At 38.2% G+C, this 23,890-nt stretch overlaps 1 protein-coding gene across 4 annotated transcripts in view; it reads right to left on the reverse strand.

Annotated features, from left to right (window-relative positions):
- tmcc1a (transmembrane and coiled-coil domain family 1a) overlaps nt 1–23,890 on the reverse strand; it is a 97,505-nt gene that overhangs the window by 41,411 nt on the left and 32,204 nt on the right. For all 4 annotated transcript variants that reach the window (XM_042491591.2, XM_088082029.1, XM_088082030.1 and 1 more), the window contains 3 exons: nt 12,488–12,555; nt 10,872–10,995; nt 9,750–9,830 (listed from right to left, as the gene is read on the reverse strand). The gene's annotated coding sequence lies outside the window, so the exon portion shown is untranslated. The remainder of the gene's footprint in view (nt 1–9,749; nt 9,831–10,871; nt 10,996–12,487; nt 12,556–23,890) is intronic.

Raw genomic sequence — 23,890 nt, forward strand, 5'->3', positions numbered from 1 at the left:
AAAATCTGCTTGTAGTAACTAAAAATAATAAGTAACAGAATACATATACATGCACACACATACATACATACATACAAACAAACACACACACACACACACACGCACACACACACACACATAAATATTGCAAAGTCTTATTTAATATGACTGAACATCCATCCCTTTATTGTAGGGTTAGGGTTAGGGTTACTAATTACGTAATCTAATTAATTGTTTCCGTTCTTTCCCTCTTTCCCTGCAGGAATAAATAAAAATGGTTTGCTATCAACAGTATAAAGTTTTATGTGATATGAACTGTGACCTTAGAAAGTGAATAGTCACGCATAAACATGTCACCTAATCAAGTATATATGCATTCTGGATTATGCATGCATGTATTCACACTCGCACTGAGATAGTCAGTAGCATTTTCTGGCAGTCACGGTTAAGTGTAATTGATTATGATGGAGCCCTGTGCTGTTGTTTAAGAGCTGGTGAGTACAGGGGTAAACCTAAGTTAATCCTGTCCTGAAGCTGAAGCCTTGTCCCGACCCCAGTGCCCATCCCTCCCTCTGTGTCTATAAATCCCCTCCTTCATCCCCAGGCTGATCCCGATGCTGGATTGGATGTTTTCTTGATTGCCTATGGTTTTATATTCAAACTAAATCCTCTTTCAGGAGTCTTTAGAGGACAAAGGTTTATTGTCAGACTTGGTGTGTTTGCTTGTATATGTGTGAGCAGTCTTGCATCTTTGTTTAATTTAAGCAAGGCTTGTCGTTCCACCTTGATAAGGTGATGACGCAAAACATCCCCAGATGGGTCTTTGTAAGACTTTCCAGTCAAGACCCAAATTACTTTCTTTTACCACATTATACTTCTCTGACAGTGCACCAAACTGCTACAAAAAGAGCAAGCCCCTAACACTGAAACATTAAACAGTGTTTGCTTATGACAATTGTAAAATGTGATACTTTGGTTACTCTCTTGGAGAAATGTTCCCTTTACTTTCTCCTCAGCTTAACATGGTAGTGGATGGATGTATTTTGTTGTATTTAAGCCCTGTCCACCACAGAAACACATCAGCGATTATCAGTGATTAACAGGAGTCCGTGACAGCTGGGATCCACAGCCTCAGTGACTCAGCATCTTTCTCAGAAATGTCACAATACTGTCAGAGGTGAATTACAAACGGCCACATGGTCAATGGCATCACTGGAACTGTGTCACCCTCGCTCTTACCCTTGTATAAATACATACAAACACGCACACAAACACATACGTCCTTGTCTTTAGCTCTGTAAGCTCATTCCATTCAGCTGCCAGTCGTCCAGCCCTGCTGTCATTGTCTTTGGCCAGCTAAACTAGAGCGATGGTGAAAGCTCAGCAGAGCTCTGGCACTGGCAGACTGGGGGAGAAAAAACCTCACACTGACAATTTGGGGAGAATTGGAGACTGTGACAAGCGAATTAATATGACAGATCCAAGATTCAGTATCATCATAAATAACTACAAACAATCAGCTTGTTTCTCACATTCCAGGTTTCCTTACTTAATTTAAAGGAACAATGTGTAGGATTTAATGATATCTAGCTGTGAGGATTACAGATTGCATCCAGCTGAAACTTCTACCAGTAAGAATTCCTTTAGTGTTCATTGTTCGGGAGATTTTTACCAGGAGCTGAAATATCCGCAAAACTCTCTTCCTCTCCAAAACAAACAGACCATGTGACTTAAACCTATAAAAACAGTAAATAAAGCAGTTTCATATAATAAATCAGTTTTTCTCAAAAGCCATTTGGCATGCTGGAGACAGGACCCTAACCCAGCACCTGCTAACATATGCTCGCCATTTTTCTTTGATAACTTAAGGTCCTGACATTCAGGAGGTTTTCATTGAATTATCCACAGAGGTCTCGTCATCTCCAAAACAAACACAACAAATTTAAACAAGTAAACACACTGAAAAAGCAGTTTTCAGTATCAAAAGTTTTTCTGACAATCTTGTTGTGGAGGGGCTGATAAATACAGTGGCCAACATGTAAAGGTGAATATCTCTATCTGCAGCCAATGTTTGGTTTGTTTGTTCTGGTCTACTGTAGAAACATGGCAGCGCAACATGGCGGACTCCGTGGACAAGGACCAGCTCCCTCTGCTGATAATAACACCTCATGCTAAGGTCACAAAAACACAGTGTTTCTTATTTTCAGGTGATTATACACTAATGAAAACTTGCTTATTATATGCAATTCCATTTCTGTCAATACTGTCACTCTAAATCATACACACTGGACCTTTCAACAAGCTCTGTCAAGCGCTAGTATTTAACAACGGATTACAATATCACAGCTCCCTGATGATGTTCACTTGAGCTCTCTGGATGGAAAACAGCTGCAGTTTTATTCATGTGGCACTAAAGTGTTTGAAATCGAGTCCATTATCATTATTGAAACAAAGACGACAATCAATGGTGATTATTTAAAAAGGAGATTAAGCCCCAGAGTTATATTGGTAAGAGTGACAGCTCAAGTGATAAAGCAGACCTTGTGCAATCTAGCACAACATGAGATAAATTATGTATCAGTGAGTGTAAAGTACAGGGTTCCAATACATTTTCATGGATAATATTACAAAACTTTTCCATGACTTTTCAAGGTGCCACAATATTTTTTTTTTCTTTTCCAACTTGCCCGGCATTTTTCAAACATATGCAAACTCTGTTCGAACAAAATTCCAGCTAGCTGCCATACATGAATCTAAAGATAGAAACGCAGGGAGAAAATAAACAAACATACATAATAGTTAACAAATTGTTGTCACACCTCGACATTTATTAGAGCGACGACAAGCTGACAGCTGCAGAAATTAGCAGTTATGTTAATCTGGTAAAAGATTTCTCTTGATATTTGATTACACACAACAAAATGCCATGACTTTTCCACAACTTTCAATGAATTTTACTGATCCCATGTCTTTATCAGGCCTTGAAAATGTAATTGAGAAATTCCATGACTTCTCCAGGTTTTCTATGACTGTGGGAGCCCTGAAAGTTGCATAGTTTTTTCATGCAAGTTTTGCAATAGTTATAGTTGTTCCAGACCAAATATCTGCTCAACAACCTGAGCACTGTCTCTTTTTGATTGTTCCATTGATTTCTACACTTAACATAAAAAAGTTGGGTACTGGGCTTGACCAACACAAGTAGGGGTCAATCTGGCCCTTGCTCTTTGACACTGAAGCAGCCATGTTGTTGTTCGTTGCTGAACATACAGTCAGTTAACTCAAAATATGGCCATAGCTTAAACAAGCCCATGCTGTGTTTCCAGAAGAGTCTGAGAGCTGGCATGGAATAGACCACTCTTTGTTCCCTCTGAGCCACACACAGGCCCATTGCTGCTCTTTGTGCTGCGCCTCTTTCACTGACAGACACACATCAATAAGAGGGGAATTAGGCCAGAGAGTTCTGGCCGCGATGTTTGTGTGTGAGCACATGCACGAATCTGTGTGTGTGTGTGTGTGTGTGTGTGTGTGTGTGTGTGTGTGTGTGTGTGTGTGTGTTTTTATCAGACAAAGACAGAGAAGGAAAGAGAAAGAGAGAGATAGCGGGAATTATATTGTGTGTAAATGTGTATATGTGTACATATGTTTGTGTGTGTTTATGTGTGTTGTCTTTGACTGATGGAAACTGGACCATATCTCATTCAGCAGCTGCATAATGACAGCATAGGCAGGAAACAGGAACAATCGTTATTGTATTTGTGTGTGTGTATGTGTATGTGTAGCGGGGGGGGGGCAGAGAATAGCACAGTTGTGTCAGCTCTGACAGTGCAGGAGATGACTTCAGCATACTGCAAAGAGTGTGATAAGAGACACAACTCTTTGTATCAGACAGGGCAAGTAAGTGAGAGAGGAGAGATAGAGAGTTACAGAGGGAGTGAAAGAGGCCAGACTGGATCAAAGGCGTCCCGTCCACGGCGTGTTTCGCCTGGCCGTGTCGGGTTCAGCTCGGGCGCTCAACACAAAGTGTGTCTGAATGAGGAGGTGAATGGCAGGTAGTTCCCTGACAGAGGCAGGCACAACGCCCTATTGTGCAAGATGAAACCCACGGGGAGGCCCTGGTGCCAGAGTTGCACTCAGCTTTCCAGGAACAAGACAAACCAGAAAAAAAGGCCTAATTTACTCCTACACATGCAGACATGAAAAAATGCATGTGTGTTTTCTGAATGACCCCAGACTGTCAAAAATTGAAGAATGAAAAAATGCTGCCTTTAACAGCTGCCAAGATGGAGACAGATTCACGCCCATATCAGTGTTAAGCTGCATACACTTATTTTTTAAAATATCTTTAATCTTAACAAAAAGAAAAGAAAACATACTTCTTATATTACATTGTATTTCTGTCAATATATTCACCACATTATGCACACTGGTCCGTTAACTAAAGTAAAATCTCAAACTGTGGATGTGGAAGTTACATAATATTTCAGATTTTATTTTATCTCTTAGGCAACAAGAGCCACTGCCATCTGTAACTATATCCCTCATTACCACCCCCCACTCATGTTGCTGTGAAAAAAAGTACAAAATGTTTCTGACAACAAAAAACAAATAACATACTCGACACACACATACAAACACATAAAGGGAACAACATGTGGTATACAGGGTGTGATGCAAGTATGAATCATCTAAGACTACCTAACAGAGTCTGCAAGGTGGGAGGCTGCAAAGACAAAGCAACAAAGAGACCTAACTTATTTTATTTAATCTCCCCAGCAGAGCTGTTATGTTGCTATTGTGGTTGCACATGAATGCAAGTATCAGGTAGGGCTGCACAGTTAGTTGAATTATTATCAAAATCTTATATAAAATTGCAGGAGCTGCAGTTTTTTCTAAAGGTAAAATGCATCACAACATACCAATTTAAATGAAGCATTACTGCAGAGATGGCTTAGCACACAAATCAGATGCTAAACATAAGGGAATACGCTAGTTTGGTACAGACCCCAGCAAAACTCACATCATCATTTTTAGATTTTTTTCAGTGAAAATGAAATGCAAAAAATTAAATTTCCATTAAAATAACAACGTACAATCAGGCTAGACCAGAAATTACTGACTGGGTGAAGCTGATGACTGATAATGCTTCCATTGAATTGATGGTAGCTAGTTTAGATGATACATATAGTATATAAAAGATGTAAATAGGTGCCTACACATGGAGGTGTACTCTTGTTTATTTTATTTTTTTATTTTTTATTTTCAATTGCCGTCACTCCAAGTTAAGGATATGTGGTAACTGTAGTATGTAACAACTGATGATGTGCTCCGTTATGTTAAAGTGCTGATATATATATATATGTGTGTGTGTATATATATATATATATATATATATATATAATTTTTTTAAGATGTCTGTATTGTGTATATTTAAGTGTTTGGTCTTTTTTCTTGAATTTTGACTTATCCATAAACTTGAATCAAAACTTAGATGACAAAAACAAAAATAAAAATAGCAACTCATATCCCAATCACAATATCTGCCAGAATAATCTTTTTGCAAATTGTGCAGCCCCAGTATCAGTTACAGTTTGTACTGGGGGGGTGGGGAGTGAACAAAGATAGCAACAGAGAATTCAAACATACAAAAATAATTGAAGACTGGCTGCGAGTCATCAGGCTGCACGTTAAACATTTTGGAAGGAGCTGTACCTTTACAAGGGAAGCCTTGTTTAAAAGCACATCTCTGCATCTGTGCTCAACACCACAGCAAGTGTCCTAATGAATAATTCACCACATGCACGGAACTGACACTGCTCCATGTTGACTACAGCTATAACAACACTCAGCGCAGACCTAATGTGTCTGTGCTGATGGAGAGTGGTGGTACTGAGGATCTCATTCTCTTGCTGTTTACTTTAAGGACAGATGTTCTCAAAGGGGGTTTCCAGTGGACAAGGGGAGGAATTAGTATAGTATGTAATACATTTAAAGTCTTGCAAAGTGGCTTTCATTTACTAACCTGATAGGTGTTTAACAGTGGCCAGGCAGACTTGGCCAGCATAGCTCGTATTCCACCAGCTCTGGCAAGGCATCATCAACTGTCAACATGCTGGAAACCACCTACACACCAGCTGAAATCTCATACCAGAGATTGTGTTAAAGGCGCACAGCCATAAGGAATGAGACAGGGAATGCGTGTCAGGGTCAACACACACTGTGTGCGACTGAGGAGAGAAACTTGCCCTGTAATCAGGCAATAGGACATCTGGCTCTTTGTGGTGCCAGCAGGTGAGAACAACTTCATGCAGTGAGATATAAATCATCTGTATAGTCACCTATTTAAATAACCCTTCAGTCAGGTCTTTGAGCTCAGGTAACCAGACACCTCTGCAGCCCAGTAAGGGGATCAGCAAATCCAAGCTGTGGTCTTGAAGCTTTTTCTATGAGCATGATATTGGGCTTGACACTGAGACCACAGGTCTGCAATATCGTCTACACTCTCGGAGAAGATTAACGTGAAATAAAGTATTCCTCCTCCCGACCTCCAAACTTTACAGTTCTGTATGTGGCATTCAACCATTAATATAGCAGCAAACCATTATTTGCTATGTAAAGGTATACTGGAGTAAAGGTGTCCTGAATTCAAGCTACCTCTGTGTTGAAAACCGAGCTTCTCTGTAGTTTGTTGTGGTTAAGCCAGGCTAAGACTACAGAACTTTTGCAACCATTTTTTCCCAATTCAACCCGCCAGACAATCAGAGGAGAAACCTGGTATAGGATCTATGTTTGGTCCATATTATTACATTAGAGGTTTACAGATCCAGTCTTAAACCTCTGAACTGCTTGCAGTGTCATCTGGGCTGCTCTAATAATTTCAGCATCAGCTCAGCCACCAACATGTTGAGAACCATGTACAGACAACTTTTACACTCAGAGTATTTAACAGCCACTCATATAAAGCTCACCATCTAAACATAACATGGAAACACATTTAAACAAAGGGGCGATCAAAATAATACAGTTTTGTGCAGAAGGCAATGCCAATATATTTAATAATAATAAAATAAATAGTCCTGCTTCCCTGAAAAAATTATCTTTAAAAGTTGCTAATGTGGTGATTCAACTGGCCAAGTTAGACAAATCAAGTGGGTATCTTGCAATGTTACAACCTCTTTTAATATCCTATGTGAACCTATCCTTTAATACTCAAACAAGGACCACAGCTTTATTTTAAAGTGCAAACTCTTGTGACGCTGTGTGACCCCGACTTCTTTTCTGCCTCTGTCTTCAAACAGGAAGGGATCAGAGGGAAGCAGGCAACTCGTTGCCACTAGAAACTACAGCTTTTATTAAGGAATTTCACCTTCATTCTGGTCGTCAGTCCTACTGGAGAGAATAAACCCAGTCTGTCCACAGTTACAGGAGAAGCAGGATGGTACAGCCAAATGTTTTACTTGTACAGGTTTCTTGATGGTATTGGTAAACAAAAAACCCTGATTACTGCGGAGAAAAAAAAAAGATTTTAGTCTTTGGCATCTCAATTAAGTCTCACAGTAAAGTCCTGCTGCAGAAGGGCAAAGGTGAGACAGAGAAGGGGACAAGGAGAGAGGAAAAAGAGTGTTTCCGCTCTAAAATACAACACTTCCTCTTTAGTTATGGCTGACCTTTGGTTGAGAGCACAGAGCCAAATCACTGCTCAAATGATGCTGAGATTGTTTTGACTTAAAGGACTACAAAACAACAGATTATGTTTTGAATCTCTTATGAAACATTTTACGTCATTTGTTTGGGAGAAAAAGAGCAATGAAATTTACAGCAAAACCATGACTTTACTTACGTTACTTTTGATTTTTATTTCATTTTGGTTTATTTAATTTTCAGGTAATATTCCTGTTACTTTTTAAGCTAATTTCCTGCTAATTTCTGTGCCATATTTTGTTAAGTTGCCCATTGCTTTCTTCCCATGTTTTTGAAAGAAGTAAAAGCAATTTGCTCAAGTTCGAAGGGGTTGAACACACCTCACCATACAGACAGATACAATGGTGATTTATGATTAAGTTATAAAACTTTGCAGATTTTAGACGTTTACATGATTTGAGCTGATAAGCACTTTGGTTTGGTCAATTCCCTTGTCCTGTGGTCAATGTCACTGGTAACACTAGGATGTACATATATAGCCTCCTGCGATACAAATTTCCGTCCAGGTGCCTTCACCAATCAGAAGGTCTCTAAAGCAGCACCGATGACATGATCCCTCACAAACTTCCCACTCACAAGCACTGCCAGAGGTACTGCTGCCAAAAATTGCAGTAACTGTCCTTCTCTCTACATTACACAATGTTTTCATCTACAGCAGAAGGGAACCCAGCATTTACAACCTAACAAGAGAAATGTGTTTGTTTTTCCTCACTTCACTTATTTATTTATTAGATACAAAAAATGATTGTGTAACACCAAATAAAGGACCCATTCATCTATCCTTTATAGAACTGAACCTATTCAGGGGCACAGGGGGCTGAAGCCTTTACATGGCATACATTAGGTGAAAGGGTGTGGTTCATTATGGACACAGCAGAGTCTGTAACAGGGCTAACACATCTGCATAAACTGACAAATGCAGTCGCATTCAAAGTGACACCTAAAGGCAGCTTGCAGCTCATTTTTATGGACAATTTACCAAACCTGCAGAAATCGGAGCAATCCAGAGGAGATGTAACTTATTTAACCAAACGTTTTACACCGATCATAAAAACAATTGCCACTAGAATATGGGACAGCAGTGTTTTTGGACATATTACTGTCATGCGGAACAGTAAGTCTTGCAAGACAGAGTTGTTTCACTTAACAGTCTCACTGTTATGTATTTTATAACTCAACCCTCATGTGTTTATGGCCAAATAGACACACATACCTTATTATATTTAATGTAAACGATCAAAAGATTGCTCAATATGAGACCTGATATCAGAAGACAAGTAAAACTTCACTGTACGGTATCTTACATTTTCACTTCAAAAGTGTTTTGTCTCTAAAATATAAGTCTCTAGCAACATGGTAAATAAATGAAATCATCACATGTGTAACCTTAACGATAATCCAATTCACATCATCTTTATGATCAAGTGTCTGCAGCTCTATGTTGTGAAAAATGCTGGCTTCCTGTACACACGGCCAGTTAATCAGCCTCTGACTGTGACAGTCGGGTGAGCATATAGCAAACTGTGATAATCTTGTGATCTGATCTGGAATAAGCACATCTTCACCACATCCAGGCTGAAGCATTACATGAAGCTGATCACAAGTCAGAGGAAGAGGCAACTCCATCTTTGGAGACCACTGAGTTCTGTTTTGTAAGCACCGTGCACGCAAACACACACACATATACACAAAAACATTGCACTCGTACAAAGACTCTCAATTCTAAGCTCAGCTCCTAACGGGGAAGGCACAACGTGAGTGCAGCGGGAGAGGAGGAGGAGGCGGAGGAGGAGGGCAGCGTCATCGTGGTGGTCTGACTGTCGGAGTGAGACATGAATGGCTGCGTTAGCAATGCCCTGAAGGGGCAGCCAAGCTCTCAGCCACTTAGCAGAGTATGCTGAACAGATAGTAGGGATACATCATGTCATACCGGACACTTCAAACCCGCTATATGTATGCATGTGTGTGTGTGCACATACACACACACACACACACATATATGATCACAGCTGGAGAAAGATATGGAAACAGTTATCACACTGGATGAATAGAGTAAGAGGGTGAAAACAAACCTTCAGTCCATAATCACGACACTGGAGTGGATTTCCTTCATTGCAGAGGAGGTGACAACCTGCTACATCAGGCCCACAGGTCTTCAAAATAAAGAAAAAGAAAAGAAAAGTGAGATGGAAACAGTAATCCTCTAAATGCTTCCTTGGCACATAGTACTCTCTGCATCTCCCTGCCTGTGTGTGTGTGTGTGAGAGAGAGAGAGTGTGTCTGTCTCCCAGACACTGATAATAATAGGTTTCGGGTAGAAAAAAATGCTCTGTAAAAGTACTAGGCATCAGATCTAATGAGGCTGCGGATGTCCATCCTTACCGGGCCATGAAATGTCTTTAGCCCAACAGATTGCATTAGTCAGTTGAGACTTAAATAAACCCTGTTTGAGGGTTTATTCAAACTTATGTAGGTTGCAAGCAACTGACAGGGCCCTGACTAATACCATAAGACATGAATATGACAGCATCATAGCATATAAATACAAATTTTCATCAATTATTGGAGCTAAACATCTATCATCACAAGTTGTATTTTGCTTAAGAGTCCATAACAAGCTAACAAAGTCTGAAAACTAGAGGATAATGTGAAATCAAATATTTCCAGAAGCCACGAATATTAACTACTGCTGCTGATTATTTCGTGCAATTAGAAAAACCTGTTGTACACAATAGTCGATAACATTTTAATATCACCAAAAACAACCGCATAGTAATGTCATGACACAAAAGAAGTTAAAATAGAGCGACCATTGGGAAAGTTAAGTTGAGAAAGGTTAACACATAATGTACTTTACGCCTTGCAGAATTAAGTAATAACAGATGAGCCTTCGTGTGTTGTAAAATTACGCCAAACACTGTGTATAAAGCTAAAGAAAAACGTTGAAATGTTAGTTCAGACCGGCCAGGGTTGTCAGTGAGTAGCAGCAGTGTGTTAACGGACTCAGGTTGACAGTCCCGTTAGTGTGTCATTGTACAGAGCTGCTAATACGATGAAACATCTAACGTTACACCGACACTCTAACAGCTTTTCTTCGCTACACCGAGACACAGCACGCATCACACACGGGCACAAACTGACGGTAAAACTCCCCGAAAAAACACAAACTAACTAAAAATATATTTCACACTTACACGGGTGATAGCAAACTGTTGGAGCTGACACAGGCGTTCAGCGAGCGGCACCCCTCCTCCGAGTACCGTCCGCCCCACGGTCTGCGCTCCCTGCCAGCTCTGACGTCATGACGCACAACGTAAGCTAAATGGGAAGGAAACAAAGATAGTTGTTGTAATGAGAAGCCTCACTCGATCGTTTAAAAGCCAACCTTTTATCAATTATTACTTTTACTTTTATGCATAGAGTGAAGTCAGGTAATTTGCTGATCTAATAGGTGTATTTTGGAAAGTAATATCACCATCGCGGATGTATTTATTATTGTTGAATATCCACATGAAAATATAGATATATATGTGAATATAATTGTTAACATCTCCTCTATGTTGAGCATAAAGTCATTTGGACTGTGAGCCAATGTCATGCTACCGCGTGGTGGTGGTCAAAACTACTCAAGAAATCGTCATAAAGTATTAAAAACTACTTACTCGGCTGAAATCAACAAACTTTTACACATTGTACTACCTGGCTTAATTCAACAACCTTCCTAGACTCCAAGAAAACAAGAAGATCTACAGGGTTTAACTACAAGTGAAAGCACTCTCTGCAGCTATGTTTGTTTGACATGTTTTTTCATCTCTTCTGAAGAGAAACGAAAACAGAACTGATGATTGTATAACCACATTGACTGCTGTCTACCCAGTAAGAAATAGTAATGCAGACATTTCTTGAAATATGTCACTGGTTTATCCCAAACCCAAACAAAATATCCTGTTATATTTTTCCCGATAATTTTTGTCTTAGACACTAAATGTAAAGCTCGATTACCAAAGTGCAACTTATTAATCTATTGACTGTATATGGGTGTTGCTCTAGTGAAATAAGCAGTAAAAGCAGTGGCAGTAAAGTGGCCTTAAAGCAGTGCTACTCAACCTGCAGCCCATTGGCCAAATCTGACTCACAATGGGGTGCCAAACAGCCCACCAACCATTTTCTAATTCACAATAAAAATTTAAATTCATTCACACAGAGATTTTTTTTTTTAAATTTAGTTTTTGGTACTTTGAATGTAAATAAAGTGGCAGCGTGCATAAAGAAGTATTAAAATAGAGTTTGTTGTGCCAAGAGAGGATCTTCCAATCGCTAATTATTTATAAATTAATTATTAATGTTTGTTTATTTATTGGCCTCCTGGCTTTTTAACAAAAGTGGCCCACGGGCAAAGCAAGCTGAGTATCCCTGCATTAAAGGAATACTTAACCTGCAAAAACAACATTTTCTCTGCATTTGTTAACTTGATTGATCTTGATTTTACCGAGAATATGACTCAATAAATAAGACTTGGATTATTTAGTTGTGTGAGACTGTTTAAAAGACTTATGTTTTAATAGAGTTTTGCTGTTGTTCAATGAACTCCCCATTTACTGTATTCATGAACAATGTTCACTTTTTTGGATTCTTTGTTCAATGTGGAGGCATACGAGATTAAAAAAAGTTTTCTTCACATATTCAACATAACACGCAGTGTGTAAGTCATACATCAAAGGTCATATTACAGTTGACGCGGAAAAACTGGGAAAGTGTAAATGGGGAGATTTTGATAAGTCATGCTCTTCCCTCTTGTAACAATCCCTACCCTTATGTTCTCGTCCAAGACTCCTCACTCCTAAGTGATCCTGAAGTGGTCCTTGTTATAAGTGTCACCTGAAAGACAGAAAAGATACTGTAAGAAACAGCACAAAGGATGTTCACCTTAACTATTATCAGTGAAAAACCACTCTAACTACTTTTACATCCCTCCTTTAGATCTTTCATACAGAGGTCAATAGGAGACTTTATTCTGGGATCCATATCCACTGTACGTGAGGAGACTAAAGCTTGTAACCTGACAGACAAAATGTCATCATGTCTTATTGCAGAGCGCCAGCGGTTCCACATCTAAAATTACTTCAGTCTCTGTTCTTTCACCTGCTCGAAGGGTCACGTAACGTTCTGGCAGAATTTCATTTCTGGATAATAAGTGCAAGGCCTCCTGCTCATAGCCTCAGTAGCTATGGCAACATAAAAATGTATTTTAAATATCAATGCTAGGAATCATTCTTTTCATCTGCTCCTTTGTGATTTTCGACTTTATAGGTGTTCAAACTTAAACCAAAAAACAGCTGATTTTCTATTTGGATAAGTGAACTCACAATCATCATCATCAACCATTGTTTATTCAGGCAAAACTCACCAAGGGTTAAGCTCTTTTACAGCAATGCCCCGATCCACATTTTATCCCTGGTAGAAGGATACTTAACATATGAAAACAACCCTAACAAAAAAATTATGAAAAAATCCATAAAAATAAAACAAATACCTGGCAGCTAAAACCAATAAAAACTGGAAAATGACACAAAAAAATCAAATAACCGAAATGTATTAGGATGACATGAATAAATAAATAAGAAAATAAACAAGAAAGTATAGAATAGAATAGAATATTCCTTTATTGATCCCCCATTGGGGGAAATTCCAAATGTTACAGCAGCATGAAAAAAGAAAAGTGAAATGTAACAAAGAAAATAACAATAACAAATAACAATAAATAAGTAATAAAATAAGTATGTACATAGAGGAAATAAGGTATGTACACATAATAATAATTAAGTAATAGAATAGTATGTACACAAAAGATGGATATATATATATATATATATATATAAAAGATGGATGTATATAAATAAATGAAAGTCCTAAGTTTGCAGAACATAATTTTTTGTGAAGTATTTCTTGCTCCCAAACATAATGCTGCAGTTTCAGTATATCTGCACATTCCAATCATCTTTCAAGCTTTACTTCTGTGGGATCTACTAATCACTTGTCTATTAAAAAAAAATAAGGGGGAAAAAGACAATGAGCAACTTCGTAGAAAATGTCCAAGATTTCAAGACATAAGTCGATTTAGATAATTATTTTTAATGACCCAAAATTCAGCAAAAAATTAGCAAAAAATCTAAGAAAATCACCTGAAAATTACATAACTCATATTAAAAAAATATGTATGGAATTATGACAGTTGTAAATATAGTATTCTAGACATTTTGTCCTAGATTTTTAAGTTGCTCATTGCCTGCTTCCCATGTTTTTGAAAGAAGTAAAGCCAGTTTGCTCAGGTTTCATAGGTTTTAGTCTCTCTCCACTAGATGGCAACATCGACACAAACATGCATGTCAAAGCGCCGTGTTATTCAGCTCTGTGATTTTCTGTTATGTGAAAACCTCAGTGAATCCTCTGTACATGAACTACCTGTGAAAGACTGCAGGTGATGATATAATCCGTCTGCCCAGTTCAAAAAATCTGTGTGACAGCTGAACCGGAGAGTCATTGGGCTCCAGATGGGTTTAGAGGAGGCAGATGGAGAAAGTGGAGGGAAAGAGAATAAGAGGACAAACGAGGGTCTGAGGAGGGAGAGTATTGTGTGTGTTACTGTATGTGAGTGAGTGTACTGAGGGAGTGTGGATGAGTGTTGGTGATTTTTTCTTCACACTGCTGTCTTCTCTCTATGGATGTTTTTCTGATCGTATAATAAAACTACCTTGTCTTCTGTGTACCTGTAATGTTTGAGATGTTAAATATTAATATTATTGATTTATGATGATGTTTGCTGGTTCCTTCATTTAAAAAAAAGAGTTAAGAAAAAGTGTGGTTGAACTGAAAATAATTTTGCTTGAGGCTGAAACTATTTTTGTTTTTCTGTGTTTGTTGTTTTCCTGCTGTCTCATTTCTAACAAATCATTCTGCACATTCTATGTGTCATTAATCCACTTTACAGTACAATAAATTCAGAAATATTTTGCATCTGATGCCAAACAACCGCATCTGGCAGGGTCGTTACACTTTGATCCAGCTGGTTATTAGGAGTTTATGAAAAGAAGTCCAGTGATAAGAGTTCTTCACTTTTTGTTAATTTTATAGAAAATAAATGTAATTTGTGTTGATATATAACTGTGCTATGATTCGGTGTGATTGGTGTAATTGTCCTCGTTGTCCACAGTGAAGGTCTCACGGGAAATAAATAAATTTAACTCAATATATTCTACACAATATATCAGCTTTATTGACTGCAAATGTGCATGTAATGTAAGTTGTTTATACCCCCTCCATACTTCCTAAAACCTCCTTTGAGTGCTGCCCTGACCATGTCTGACCCTGGTGTCCTTCTTATGCTTGTTGTCCCCAAACCCAGAATGACCCGTCACGCCACTGTTGGATGAAGCAAGTAAAAATAGTTTAATAAAATTTCTCATTAGTCCGTCACAGATTGTAACTAAACCTGCAAATTATTATTGCCATGATGTAAATTGATTTAATTTCTAAATTAAAATGTTTAATCACGATGATTAAGGAATGAAATTGGACCTATTAGAAGTATGAATCACCAGAGCTCAACTGTTCAATGAAGAGACATGTATGATATATAGGCAGCGCTTACAGTGTTTATGTGCTCTAAAAGCTCTTAATGGTTGTTTCAGAATTGTTCACACAATGGAAAGTGAAGTGCTAAGCAGAACACGTGAAAAACATCCCAAAGAACAGCAAAAAATAGCTCAAGCTCAAGTCCTCAAAGACTAAGCTGTCAACAAGTGTCGTAGATGGGTGTAATGGTGTCCTGTTTTTCACATGATCTGCTTAGACCTGTGCTCCCATTAGCCCAGAGGCTCGACCAAAGCTCACAAAGGAACAAAAACACACCTAAACATAACATACACTACACACTCATGAACACATGAACCACAGGCTGGCTGTTTTTCCTGCTCCCACAGTAGAGCAAAGAATAATGGGGAAGATTAGTGGGAGCGGCTGATGCCTGGCAGCCCTTTCTCTGAGAGCGTGGCAGACGAGGATGCTGGCTCTCAGTGGCCCTCGCCAATTAGAGCCTCCTCTCTGGCAGGCCGGGCCTAATGAAGAGTCCGAAGCATGGGAGTGGAGGCGGGCAACCAGGGATCGATCCCCAGCTTGGTGAGGGCACAGGTGGGGGGCCGACATGGGAAAGCCTGGGGACTGAGGGACCGCATCTTTGTCTTCTAGTTATACATACATACATAGGTCACCCTCAGGGAGATATGGCTCCATCTTTGCCTGCGTTCCCCCGCTTGACCTCTCAACATCATTATACTCGCTCCTTTTTGCATCTTCTAAACTGTTCTCCCTCTTGATTTACAAACTTCCGTGGCTGATGTGCATCAATAGCGTAAAAGCCGGAGGTGAAAGCTGGTGTGTCTCGTTGCGAGTCTCTTGTGCCTCCAGCTTTGTTATGTCAAACTAAGCTTCAGGAAAATTGAGTTTTTTTTAAGCCTGGTGTTTCTTTAGAATAATCCTCGCGAAGCGGTAATTGTTCATCCCGAGTGGCAGTCACTACAGCTTCTCCTCCCACTGCGAGACTTAATGAGCTCTATTCTATGAATGACAGCTTGTCCATAACCTGTAGTTTTAATTCTAAGCATACTGTAGACATATCAAAAGGCTGTAGTATGTGTTGGGGCAACTTTAATTATAACGAGTGTCTCACTCGGGTGAGAATAGTGAGACTGCGGCTATTCTGCAACATTCACGCTATCAGTGAAATGGTGTATTTAGTATTGTTTGGTATAAGCAAATTCTGTTTAATTCATTGTTCATGTTACCAAAGATCAATTAAGAAAAGTGCTCACAATTTGTATTCCTTATGTGATACTTTTACATATGTGACCTCTTATTTCCCTAAACTACAAGCTGAGCTTTTAGATCTGCCTCTCAGGGTTTTCTAAGTGTTCCTCGGACGCGTTTCAAGACTCTGGGAGATCAGTCCTTCCACTCGGCAGCCACCGAGCTTTGTAATAGTCCCCCAGCTAGTTTGTGGTCACTGGACCCTGTGGAGTCATTTAAGAAGCAGTTAAAAACCTTCCTGTTCAGACAGGCATTTGGGTACCATGTAGTGTTTTAATCCTGTGTATTTATCTGATCTCACTGTATATTTTATCTGGGTTTTATTTGTTTTTATTTTATTATCTTATTTTGTTTGTGGAGCACTTTGTGACCGGTGTCTGCAAAAGGTGCTATATAAATAAACTTTGCTTGCTTGCTTGCATTTTGTCAGGACTGAATGCAAGCCTGATTGCAAATAGCATTTGCATTTATCTTTTCATTGGCAATATCTGACAACCCTGACTGAAATATTAACAACTATTGTATAAATTAATATGAAATCTGACACAGAGAGTCATGGTCACCAGAGAATATAGCCGCCTAATTTTTGTGATCCCCTGACTTGTCTTCCAGTAGCAACACAATGAAACTGACAATTTTGGTTTTAAGTGAAATTTGCTACAGATCTTAATGGTCCCCAGATGATTAATTCTAATACCTTTAGGGAGCCTGTTAGCATGCTGGTGTTAACATTTAGCTCAAAGCACCACTCTGCATGTGAGCAGTCTCATAAAGCTGCACACGCATTTATATTTTTTTATTTTGAACTTACATAACAGTTTTATACATTGTATTGTAGCATAAGACACTTACTTTTGCACACTTTACACACTGAGCACATTATCCCTATTGTAATTTAAATATTCACATATAACTGCTTATTGTCTATTAGTTAATTTTTTCATATTTATATTTTTACAAACGTACATACTCAACATATCACAGATACTTTATTTTAAAAGTCTGTGTCTGTGTTAGTCTTTTTAACCACAATTTATGGAGGGATCAAAACCAAAAATAAATTTAAAAACAAATTTGTTCTTTACTGGCGTGGGTCTACTTGCTTGCGGCCCCATGCCACTCCAGTGTCATCCTCAAACACAATAAAGAGTTATATCGTTTCTTTGGGTGTTATATTCCTTCATTAAAACGAACAACACGCCAATGTAGTCTTTTTTTAACAACTTTGAATTTTTGACTGTAATGAACTCAAGTGTACAACAGCCATTTACATAGTGATATATCACCCAAATGCAGCAGTATGTTTTTTTTATGGTTTTTTTAATGTGTTTTTAAGTGTTTTAGATGGAAATGCCATTCTAAAAGAACTTGTTAAAAGCTGAAATACCACCTGCCTTATCCGTCAAATGCATTGTAATATTTGATCTGACATTGACTGACTGTAACCACCTAGAAACCAGGGACTTATAAAAAAAAATAAACAAACTGCAACATTTGTGGGAACAATTTTCACTTTCTGTGAGAAAAATGAAACACACTCACTCTGTATTCTGATCATGGCCACTGCCGCTCAGTCTTTGATAAGGTCAGGACCCTCTGCCTCCTCCTCAGTGTATCTGCATCTCCACAGTGATCAGCATGCTAATAGAGCTAATTGCCATTTCTAGTTTTGGATTAGCATTCAGGGGAACAGGCTAGCCAGCAGGGCTGACAGCTGCTACAGCTAATGCTAACACTAGAGATGTTCCAAATGTTTTTATTCGATATTATCAGCTTTGCACCGTAGACTACAGCACTTCATAATGGCCACTGCCAGACCCATTTCACCAACTATTGCTAAAATTACCTCCAGAAACACCCGTCAACATGGCAGTTATAGGACTATTCAGACTGACTTTTAATCACTTTTAACAGCTACTGCTTTTGCCAGGTCCATAGTGGCTCCAGTACTCTGAAACTGTTTTAAAGTGCTCCATTGTTTATGTCTAAATCAAAATATCTTTCTGTTGGCTGCACCATCATGGTATCATTACTCGTTATGCTGGCACCCAGGGATGGGCATTTTGAGTCATTTTAATATGCGGCCACTCACATTAAATTATTGTAGAGTATTTGCAAAAGATATATATAACATAAGAGCAGGTTCAGAAATGACAAGTCGATAGATAGCTTGAACTATACTTTTTTTTTTCTAGACCATCCTACACATATTTTTTCACATTTTTTTCTCTTCCTTTATATGTATGTTGAAAATCAATAAAAGTTCAAATAACAAAAAAAGAAAAGAATTGGGTCAGATATGAACACCCGAGCAAAAACACAGGTAGTGTTTAGAGTTGGCCTATTTTTCTGAACTCTTCACACTGAATATATTAGCCTTGGTTCACAAATTAAATGTTACATAGCTTGTACTGTATTAATTTTCTTTATTTTGTTAAACACTTCCAAACATCACTCTTATGCCTGGTCACCATTCTGTCTGTTGCATTAGATCAAGTGATGTCTAAATAAAAACACTGAATTAAATCTGCACCTGTGCAGGTTTATCTTTTTTTCCTCTATGGATCTGTGCAGATACTCATGAATAGCAGTTACATTACTGCATCCCACACAAAAAAATGTGAAATTTTAAAGGTCCAATATGTAGGATTTAGTGGAACTTGGGAACTATAGTGGTCAACCCAAAAACACATGTTTTCTTTTGCAAAGCAACTATTATATTTTATGTTCAAAACTGACGTCAAAAGCGAGTAACTATGCCCATTCACTGTTTCAGTCATGACTGAAAAATCTCAGCACCTAATGAATGAAATGGCATGACATTTTGTACAGACATTTATGTTCCCCAGAGGATGAAGCCCTCATGAATTTTCTGATCTTTTGATTTTCCTAGAGCACAATTAGCTAAATGTACCAACAGCTATTGCACTGACTGACACAAAGTTTGTGCAAGCATTCACAATGCCCAGACAATGCATCCAAATAACTTTAGCGATCCCTTGACCTCCATAAGGTTAAGATTTTAAATTGTTCAGTACTTTGGTTTATAACCATATATCTCACTTTGTTGCACAAGTCACTCTCTGCTTTACATAAATCTGGATCTAGAAATTTCTGCCTGTGTTTGAGCTGTGAAAAAAATTATTATTGACACCAACGTAAATTGAAAATAAATGAATAATGTTTGGTATCAGGAGCTTTTCAAAATGCTTAATTTCAATTCTTTGTTTCTGACAAGGCACTAAATGAAACCAAAAATTCTCAAGGTAGCTGTAGCATCATAGTTGACAGTCATGGAACGGAGGAGAAAAGCCTAGTGAGATATTTTGAGAAATGCTACGAAGATAAGGCCTAATTGCTTTTCTTTGAACCTGATATACAGCCACAAGCTCTTATAGGTGTCCTCATCATCAGGGAATAGTGGGCTGTGATACAAATACTTCACGATACAGCTTGAGTCATGGTATGAGTAATATTATACCTGAAGGTAAAGAGGGAGTTCCATTAATGAGCCCCCTATAGCCCTTGAGGAATCTTTGGCTACAGGAAATAAATAACAAGATTAACCAAAACAGTCACTTTCAAAGCAGGCTAATGTGGAAGCTCCTGCACAGGAGGCAATAGTTCTCCTTTAAAAGCAATTAAAAAACAACGTTACAATCAGTTCTCTTTGTGGATGGCAACATATGTTCATTTGTGCTTTTCGTATGTTTCATTGTTGTTAATATCGTTAGTATCACACACTGGCCAACTGGTTTAAAGTGGCTTTTAACCCATAAGTGACAAGAACAAGAGTTGCTGGTGTGGGTTACTATGAACAGCGGTGCGCCTTATTGATCCGAGATAATGTAATGAGAGACAGTGGAAGAGCAGAAGTGATCCATATGGCATCAGACCAATATAATGAACTTATGTGTCGATGCAAACAGGCCACTCCAACCGGAGTTGAATCCTAATTGTTGCCAAGGTGTGGTCTTTACATCGAGTTAAGTGCCAAATTCTTGTCGTATGGATTACTGAATCGATGAATGGGACTAAAGAAATGGACAGAAAAAAAAGACGGATGAATGGATACATATGTGTACAACCGTTTGTTATGTGTTCTCAAAATACCCCAAAAAGTATTGACTTTTTCACCAGATCAAGTTACATTCAGAGAGAATTCAACTGTGAAAGAAGATTATTTAGCAATGCGTCCCACAGATGGTGATTCAGATTTAACTTCTAATTTTAACGAAGGTTGAGGACTGGTAGCTACCAGTCTTTTTTGTCTCACCTAATCTGACAACAAACACAAATACAGTGTGAGCTCCTCATTACCAGATATCAAACCACAGATCAACCTGGGATTATACTCCAAATAGTACTTAGGGGAACGTCATTTTACTATTTGATGGTAGTCTGAAAGGCAGGATCAAGAATTAAGTGTTAAGTAAGAAAGCAAAGCTTTATATATAGCACTTTTTAAAACATGCAGTTACTAAGCGCTTTAAACTCACATACACACACTCAAAATAAATGAGTGAATTAATTAATTGAAGTTTCAATAAATTACAGTAAGGGACAGACAAGACCAAAATGAACAAATAAAGACAAAACACATGAAGTTGCTCTATAGGAAGAAGTGATTCCCAGGATCTAAAGTGGCATACATTTTTCACAATTCATCACAAAAGCTGAGTTTGGGTCACCTGGTTTGAGTCATCAAATTTTTACATATACTGTATTATGTAATATTTGACTTCTACTGTTTCGTTCACTATTGTGACTCACATTGCTCGTAACAAAATAAGATGACTGTCAACATACAGAACACATATACAAGCATATTTCTAAAATGAATAAACAAACGCTATTTAGACTGATATTCCTTTGTGTATCAAATATAAAAAACAAGATTTATGAAAATAATCCTACAGAAAAAAGATCTCTCATTAAAAACAACCCAACAACTTGATTTATATTTACAGGAATTGCTGAAAAAACAAACACGATTTAGTTGAATAAAGAAAAATGGAGAAATCTGTTTTTGCAAATGAACCCTTTCCTAGAAGTCATGCTCTATTAGGCTACCTCTTCAATTTCAGCTTTTCACCCCCCACCCCCCTTCCCCACAAAAAAAAAAACATAACAGCAGGGGAGCGTTTTCTGAAAATGACGCTAAGCTGTGAACATGCTGGTAATTTATCTTATTTAAATCATATGCTGATAAAATTAAATATATCAGTCAAATACTGAGGAAATGAGCAGGAAGGAGGATAATACCTGCTCTGAGTCCCCTTTACAATTTTCGGTGATTGCCCAGGCGACAGGCCGACGGGGCTAATGTGCTTCAGTCTATGTCAGTGACACCCTGAGATATCCCACTCTTTACGTTGTGTTAATAGGACATGCCACTTTGGGTCTTAACCATATGCTGCCTTATTAAAGTTCTTGGCTGAAGTCTTGCAAGTCTTTTTAGGAGGTAATGGTGAGAGCAATTAAAAGCCACATTCACAGAGGCCTCTCTAAGGACATAACCACAGTGAAGCACCTTTATTCTAATATTCACGATGACTTCCACACAAGTGCTTCTACTACTGCTGCTTCAAGCTTAGCACATGAATGACAATATGATGCAAATATGTCGTCATGTATAAACAGAAATCATTATGCCATTATGCAACTAATACAGCTGTCGCCTAGCTGTAAATAGCTTGTGCACGTTCACTCTCAGTCTCAATGAAAAAAAAGCTCCACAGGACGTGAATATCTTCTCCAAGAATCTTGTTTAATCTAAATTTATTCAGAGCAAAGTCTCTGCACATTGGGATGGTGGAGCTCCCTGACTTTGTCTTTATATGAAGCAGGACTTAATCAATTCAGAGTCCAAAACTGAGCAGTTTTTGCACACACCACAACATGTATGTCTGCAGATACACACTCAAACGATTGCTAACACATACGTGACAGCTCTGACCTTCACAGAGACAGCAGCCTAACACCTGCTCCATTCAGTGCCTTATTAGGTGGTCAATTAAAGGGGGAGAGTGTTGGAGGCTCCACAAGTCAGCGATTGTGCGCATACATGTGTGCTTGTACGTTTAATGACATGCTAATCTATAGCACCTTACTACCGCATACACCTCACAGTCTTGGTTAAAAGTCGGCTGATAAACAGAATTCCCAAAGAAGAGTAACAAGAGTCAATTCTGTGACATGTGGCTACACAGACACACCAGCTGAGCTGTCTGAAGCAGGTGTTATCAGTTCGCTCATCGTCCCAGGAATCACATAAAAGAAGAGGTTTGCATCAAGGAGACAGTGAGGGGCCTTCTGAGAAGTTTTACCTCCCCTGAATAGCATGTTTAACACATTCAAAATGTTTGAGCCTCATATGGCTTTTTTTTTTTAGCTTATGACAGAACAAAGTGAAAACTGTTACTGACCACGAGACGACTTCAGGAGCAGAGACACAACTTAGTTGGATCCATCACCACAGTGTGGAGTTGGTATTAGTAAAACCTGTTGGTGAAATCTAAATATGAAAATTTACTCAAGTACTATTGCGAACAAGTTTAAATTACCATTTTATGCTATTTTATAGTTCTACTCCACCACAGTTCAGAAGAAAATATTGCACTTTTGACTCCACTACATTTATCTGACCACTTTAGTTACTAGTAGAGCTGCAAGGGATAATCATTTAATGGCTTAGTTGTTAATTGATACATTGATACATTTATTTCAACTAATTAAAGAATTAAAAGGTTTGAGCAATTTCTTACGGGAAAAAAAGTGACGAAAAAAGAGTCTCAAACCCGATAATGCTCCCATCAATATTCAATTACCATGAGGATACAGTTTTGAGCTTAGCTCTCTTCATCCAATAAATCGTCTGGATGATCGTGGTTTTGCAAACTTTTTGTGAAGAAAACGGTAAAAATTCTCTGATCGAGCTTCTTAAATGTAAATATTTTCTGGTTTCTTTACATCTCTATGACAGTAAAATGAATATCTTCGTGTTGTGGACAAATCAAGACATTTAATGATGTCATCTTGAGTTCTGGGAAACATTTTCACCATTTTCTGACATATTCAGACCAAACAATAATTGATTGATTGAGAGTAATCAACAGATTAAATAACATTTTAAACATCATTAGTTGTGGCCCTAATTATTTTGCTAAATTATTAGTCCAGAATATGATCGACTAATAAATGGATATATTATAGAATAAGCTACACAGCAGTATATAAATTGAATGAATTGTAAATTACCTAAAGTAATACCTACAATGCTTACATACTAAACCTTTGAAGCCTGGAGCAACACAACTTTTCTAGTGCTGCTTTCAGATGCCTTTCACAA

Source organism: Plectropomus leopardus, chromosome 9, assembly GCF_026936395.1.
Source record: "Plectropomus leopardus strain MGB_pleo_1.0 chromosome 9, ASM2693639v1, whole genome shotgun sequence".
Classification (NCBI taxonomy): Eukaryota; Metazoa; Chordata; class Actinopteri; order Perciformes; family Serranidae; genus Plectropomus; species Plectropomus leopardus.